A 7,454-nucleotide genomic window follows, 5' to 3' on the forward strand; every position below is an offset into this window, starting at 1 on the left:
TCACCCCTAGATCGATGAAGTGATTTATAAAGATCAATTTGGTCGATTTTCAAGACATAAAAAGGTGATTTCGATTAGCGGCGAATGTATTACCAGACCAAAGTGGAATTGTTGGAATACACGTATATAATACATAATTATATAACACGCGCTATATTTTCGTCCATGCACCCCCTACCTTTCGGGGCATCGTAGACCCCGTCCCCCTTTTCTGTGCACCAATGTTCACCCCTAAATCGATGAAGTGATTAATAAAGATCAATTTGGTTGATTTTCAAGACATAAAAAGGTGATTTCGATTAGCGGCGAATGTATTACCAGACCAAAGTGGAATTGTTGGAATACACGTATATAATACATAATTATATAACACGCGCTATATTTTCGTCCATGCACCCCCTACCTTTCGGGGCATCGTAGACCCCGTCCCCCTTTTCTGTGCACCAATGTTCACCCCTAGATCGATGAAGTGATTTATAAAGATCAATTTGGTCGATTTTCAAGACATAAAAAGGTGATTTCGATTAGCGGCGAATGTATATGGCGCGCCATCTGTTTCATAAAGGCGATAAACTCAGTTTATCGCCGAAAAACCTAGTTTATCAATCGAAAAACCTAGTTTTTCAATTGAAAAACTAAGTTTTTCGCCGATAAACTTAGTTTTTCGCCGATAAACTAAGTTTATCACTTGAAAAACTAAGTTTATCAAGAAAAACTAAGTTTATCGCCGAAAAACTTAGTTTTTCAATTGAAAAACTAGGTTTTTTTGATAAACCTAGTTTATCAATTGAAAAACTAAGTTTATCGGCGAAAAACTAAGTTTTTCACCGATAAACTAAGATTTTCAATGAAAAACTAAGTTTTTCAATGAAAAACTAGGTTTTTCAAGTGAAAAGCAGAATTTCTTGAAAAACTTAGTTTTTCGACTGATAAACTGAGTTTTTCTAGATAAACTGAGTTTTTCAAGTGATAAACTTAGTTTATCGGCGAAAAACTAGGTTTTTCAAGTGATAAACTTAGTTTTTCAATTCTGATAAACTAAGTTTTTCGAATCTGATAAACTGAGTTTTTCTAAGAACGCCATTTGTCCCATAAAGGCGATAAACTAGGTTTTTCAAGTGATAAACTGAGTTTTTCTAAGAACGCCATTTGTCCCATAAAGGCGATAAACTAGGTTTTTCGCCGATAAACTAGGTTTTTCAATTTCGATAAACTAAGTTTTTCAATTCGAAAAACTCAGTTTATCGAAATCGAAAAACTAAGTTTATCGAATCGAAAAACCTAGTTTATCGCCGATAAACTTAGTTTTTCGCCGATAAACTAGGTTTTTCGATTTCGATAAACTAAGTTTTTCGAATTGAAAAACCTAGTTTATCGAAATTGAAAAACTCAGTTTATCGAATTTGTGAGCGAGCGCGCGCACGTACTGCTGCATTTACACGGCAAACAAAGCTGCCATTGCGATTATTACAAGAAACACAGTATTTTACCACTTTTACCACGTCTGAAGTTAGTTTTGGACGTCAAATTCATCAACGCCAACTGTACTGCTGGATAACTGAAACTAAAGCCAAGGTAAGTTCCAATTATATATTTTTTTATAATACAACGGCAGCCATGGTTGTCGGCTTTCATGGTGTTAACAATAACAAACCTGACACCCCAACCTGAGCAGCGGATACCGCTGATCCCTGCCCCGAATATCGGGGGAGAACAACGGAGAAGATGATGGTTCGATGCTTTCCGTGCCGCTTGGTTGCTAACCCAGAGAGCCCACACCCGCGAAGCTGCCCGGCCGCGGTGTGGATTCTCCCTGCTGCCTGGGTACGATTACGATTCTGCTGCTTTGAGTATGATATTGATAGCTAAGTAAGAAGAACTTTTGTCCATGGTGACTCGATGCTAATGTTGTAACTTAGGCATGAGCGCGCGTGCCTGTTAAGTGTTACCATTGAGGTTATCCAGCACAGCAAGAAGAAAAAAGCACGGAAGATGTATTTCATTTTCAACACTGAAAGTATCATTGATCATACCCAGGCCCGGGAGCGCCGGCATGCTTCGCGGGCCGGCGCCCAGGAGCTCACCGTGTATTTACCCATACTCACAGGACAAGGGTAGATTATGTTCACTATATCTATTAATCTAGCAAGATAAATTGTGAAAACAGAAATTATGCACTTACCACGATGGATGAAGGTCTATCGAGTGGTACATGTAGTATCCTGACATCGAGGCACGGACTGGAAGTTGGAACCTCAAAAAAACGAGAAGTTCTCCCAGGTCAGAGCTCACCGTGTATTTACCCATACTCACGGGACAGAATACCTCGTGATACATCTCCTAATTTTTTTCAAAATTCATAACAAAATGGCTGATCGAGACTGGGGTAGCAGGAGATAACTTTTCGTTTTTTTGAGATTCCAGTCTGTACCTCGATGTCAGGATACTGCCACACGATTGACCTTCATCCATATAATCATGGTAAGTGCATAATTTCTTGATTTACCTTGATGTTGGGCATAAAGTATAGAAGACTTATTTGCCCCTCTGCATCTTCTTAGAACTTGTCCTCAGTTATAAACGTAACAATTTCACATGCATGTGTGGGTTTGGACGATTTGTGAAAATTCTGTGTCTGGGTCGAAGCGATTATACTTGGTTTTCCAGGCCTTCTCTAGATTTGATTTGAATGAATTTATACTGCTACTGTTTACGACCTCAGAAGGTAGGTCATTCCATAGGTTGATTACCGGTACTCGTTGCGAGAAATCCCTTTGCCTGAGTGTTGAATGTGCTCTTAGCTTGATTATTTTTCTAGAATGTCCTCTTGTCCGAGATTGAGTGTCAAGTTTGAAGAAATTTGTACAGTCTAAATCATCTATGCCCTGAATAATCTTAAACGTTTGGATCATATCCGCTCTATTTCTCCTATAGGATAACGTTGGTAGATTTAGTTTCTTCAGTCGTTCCATGTAGCTCAAGTTCTTCAGATGTGGAATTAGCTTGGTTGCTCTTCGTTGGATTTTTTCCAGTTTTATGATGTCTTTCTTGAGATAGGGGTGCCATACACTACTGCAGTATTCTAAAGATGGTCGTATGATTGACTTGTAAAGTTGAACCAGACCTCTTTCATCCAAATTTGAGAAGGTTCTCTTGATAAGTCCTAAGAGGCGGTTTGCTTTGGCACAAGCTTTGATCACATGTTTAGAAAATTGCAAATTGTTATCAAAGGTTACTCCCAGGTCATTTTCCTCTGTCACTTTTGGAATTTCAGAAGTGTCATCTGGTACTAGTAGGTAGCTCATACCTGGATTTTTTCTTCCAATAGACATTACTTTGCATTTCTTCTTGTTGAAAGTTAACTGCCAGTCCAGGATTCGAACCTCGAACTTCTGCATCAAATTGTAACTTCCCCACGTAGCTTGGATTACAGGCGCACGCCACAACGCCCAGTTGAAATGCAAACATTAGTCTTCTTTCAGACGTTTAGATTTGTCTTTGGCAGAGTTAAATGCAACAAATATGCATAATTTTTTAACTGCTGCAGACACCTGTTCAGACATAGAAGATTATTTTTACCAACAATATTCTATTTATTTGTCAAGTCCATTTAATTCAGACTGTAGAGTCAAATATGCATTACATGTAGGTTCATGATGATATAGAAAGTTATGTAAACTACAATTTCAGTGATATATTTATGGTCATGAAACTGAGGATGTTTTTTCCCTCTTTTTCTTTTAACCTCCTAGATTGAATAAACACAGTTACATTGGTTCTTCGGAGGCCAGCTCAGTTGATTGTTGTACTTATACAATCCCAAGAGGAATTTGCCATCCGTAATAGTTCCTTTTCGTCAACAAGCCACCTGACTTAACAAAGGTATGTTTTATAGGGGCATATGGGTCATATCTGCAAATTGTGCAAGGCTACAAAAAATACACAAAATGCACAGGGGTGAACAATTCTCAGTATTGACGTTATCATGATGAAGTTTACAGTTTTGTAGGAAATTGTCTTCATTGTTTATTTTTGTTCGTATACATAATTACAAATTTTTAGTGTTTTCTAAGTTTGTAGGAGCAGGATGGGGATGCACAACTGACATAGAATGTAATCATGATTATAATCAAAATTGAAACACTTAGTTTCTCAATATATGTCATTGAAAAAAGAAATGTATTCTACTAAAATTGAAAAACTTAACTTGCCTTATCAAAATCTAAAAACTTGCTTTTCGATATAAAAAACACGTCTCTCATTTGTTTACTTGTTACTGTTGCAGCTTTAATGAAACTTCCATATAAAAGATGTAAACAACGGGTCTCCTGGAGGATACAAGCACTTGGGCTGGTACCAACCTACACCATGGACGAGAAGAGGTTTCATATTCAACAAGATGGATTTTCCATTTCTTTCATTAAAAGAAAGAGTACCAAATTCCAATGACTTGGGCAGTCCTTTGATCGATGAGGTAATACAGCTTCATAGATACAATAAATAATTTTTTATGCAGTTCATGCAGGTATATCAAAGTTCAACTCTTATTTTTGGTACATGTATTTCCAAATTCTTTAAAAGAAAGAAAGAACAATCGAATTGAATGAAAAATTAAATTTTTTTATATATATATTGTATCGTATCCGAACATCTACCCCCTGGACATCCACCCCCCGGACATCCACCACCCGGACATCCACCCCCCGGACATCCACCCCCTTAGGACATCTACCCCCTAGGACATCTACCCCCGGACATTTACCCCCCGGACATCTACCCCCCGGACAATTACCCCCCGGACATTTACCCCCCGGACATCTACCCCCGGACATTTACCCCCCGGACATTTACCCCCCGGACATTTACCCCCCGGACATCTACCCCCCGGACATCTACCCCCCGGACATTTACCCCCCGGACATTTACCCCCCCCGGACATCTACCCCCCGGACATCTACCCCCTGGACATTTACCCCCCCCCCCCCAGACATCTACCCCCGAGCATCTACTCACGGATATTTTGGATACGGGGGGTTCCAAAATTACGCATCATTTCATAAGTGCATGCAGACCCAAAATTGCACAAAAACGTAAATTTGTGTACAAATCCAATGCAAATAGAGTTTTTAGCCAAAATTCATAAATGTATAATTTTTCCATTTACTGATTGAAATCAATTAATTCCATCTTATTTATGGTCCAAATAAAGTCCCCAACAATTTCCATTGAAAAAACAATAAAAAACATAAAGTCCAAAAACAAAGAAATACATAAGAAATTTTGAAAACAGTTAAATACATGAAAAAATTAATGTGATTTTGAAATTTTTTGTTAGTACATTTGAACAGATTAATATTAAGTGTCTGTGTACCAAAAATTAGCATTTTAGGGGCATTATTTAGTTGATTAAAGCAAAATTCTGATTTCATGCATAAATTAACATAATTAATTAGCAATGAGATTTTTCACAGAGTTTGATCCTGTAGTTTTGTATATTATGCCATTGGTAACGCGGGTGCCAAGTTTCGTCGCGATCAACGGCCGAGATAATAAGGAGGGGGGCTGAATCAGCCCCCCCCCCCCCCCACAGTCTTCTTAGGCATCGAAATAGCCCAGTCTATTTAGGTTTAATTCATGTGTAATATCTGTTTTATAAATCTTCCAAATGATACCAAGTATCGTTCAAGTGGGTTTAAAGGGGAAGTTCACGCTGACAAAAAGTTTATTGTTAAAACAGAAGAAAAAAATAATAAAAATATTGCCTAAGTTTTGAGGAAAATCCATCAAAGAATTGAAAAGTTATTTGAATTTCAATTATTTGAGTTGTAACGTCATATTCGGGCAGCATTTCTACATAATGAATTTTTTTTTTTCTATACCTTTTCTATATCAAAGGACCAATCATTTTACACCCAAACATGAAAAGAAAACACAAAATAACAAAAATATGTCCTCTGGAACCATTAAAAAAATGAAATTTATGCATTTTATATTACATAACTTTATTTGGCAGCTGCTCGTGTGTGTGACGCCACAAATCCAAAGGCTAAGCTTAGAATTCTAATAAATTTTTTAATATTTAACAGATTTTCCTCAAACCTTCACCAATTTTTTTGTCTCACCTGCATAGCAGACTTGTTTTGTCCAAGTGAACTTTCATGTTAAGATTGAATGAGTTGCAATTATCTTAACTTTAATATATTTTAAAAAATTATTTGCTTCTAAATTGAAGACAAAGTGAAGATTGAAATGGTTTGATTTGTTTCAGTAGCAAAAGAGGTGCAGACTGCAGAGCTTCAAAATATTTGATATCGCTATAATATTGTCAGTACTCTATATCATTCTTATCATTCCAACTATTTTGAGGCCGCCTGAATCGCAAACCCTGTATGGCCAGTTTTTGTTTATGACAAACAATGATGAGGGATGGCTGAAAATCCCTCCAGGTAAGTTGGGGTTTATGTAATTGACATGGTAACCAAATATGAATTTAGTAATTTATAACAGGATGTATATTCCTGAAACAAAGTGCAATTGTTTGATAAATGTTAATTGAATTGGCCACTATTGTAATTTTAAGATTGTCCTTATTGTTAGCTTTACATAGACACCAAAAACAGAGGATATTGTTCCCAACTGGAATTAAGATATTACTATGCTATTGTCATATTTATCATCATAATAATGTATCTGGTCATGTAATGCTATCTTAAATGGATGGTCGGGGCTGAAAGTATGTGTAGCTTAATAAATAGAGTAGAATTCACTGAGCAAAATGCAGAAAATTTCATCAAAATCGGATAACAAATAACAAAGTTATTGAATTTTGAAGTTTAGCAATATTTTGTGAAAACAGTTGTCATGAATATTCATTAGGTGGGCTGATGATGTCACATCTCCACTTGTTCTTTTGTATTTTATTATATGAAATTAGGTTTATTCAATTTTTTTTCCTCCAAGAACTAGAAAAATTGGATTGACAACTGAATAGTGCATTAGATATTCATTGCTGCAACTTATTTCATTATAAGGGAGACATTCAGACAAGTATGAAATAATGAAAAAAATATGATTTTATGTAATAACATAAGACAACAGAAAGTGGAGATGTGACATCACCAGCCCACCTAATGAATATTCATGACAACTGTTTTCACAAAATATTGCTAAACTTTAAACTTCAATAACTTTATTATTTGTTATCCGATTTTGATGAAATTTTCGGCATTTTGCTCAGTGAATTATACTCTATGTATTAAGATATAAATATTTTCAGCCCGGACCATCCCTTTAAGTTTTGAACCAGGATTTGATTTTTGTGGGATATAATATACATGTATTTTATATACACCTCAGTTCAATATGTGTTACAATGTAACTGTACATCTGATTAAGTTTATCTTATTGTTACTTAATAAAACCACTTTACTCCAAAGAAGTATTTTGAATATTGG

The 7,454-nt window shown here is 36.3% G+C and overlaps 1 long non-coding RNA gene across 1 annotated transcript; it reads left to right on the forward strand.

Annotated features, from left to right (window-relative positions):
• The first annotated feature begins 1,417 nt into the window (after positions 1 to 1,417).
• On the forward strand, positions 1,418 to 5,921 carry LOC129283940 (uncharacterized). Its single transcript, XR_010296843.1, has 3 exons — positions 1,418 to 1,575; positions 3,753 to 3,882; positions 4,286 to 5,921. It is a non-coding gene; the product is annotated as an uncharacterized LOC129283940 (long non-coding RNA).
• Positions 5,922 to 7,454: the final 1,533 nt, after the last annotated feature.

This window comes from Lytechinus pictus, unplaced genomic scaffold (assembly GCF_037042905.1).
Source record: "Lytechinus pictus isolate F3 Inbred unplaced genomic scaffold, Lp3.0 scaffold_23, whole genome shotgun sequence".
Taxonomy (NCBI): domain Eukaryota; kingdom Metazoa; phylum Echinodermata; class Echinoidea; order Temnopleuroida; family Toxopneustidae; genus Lytechinus; species Lytechinus pictus.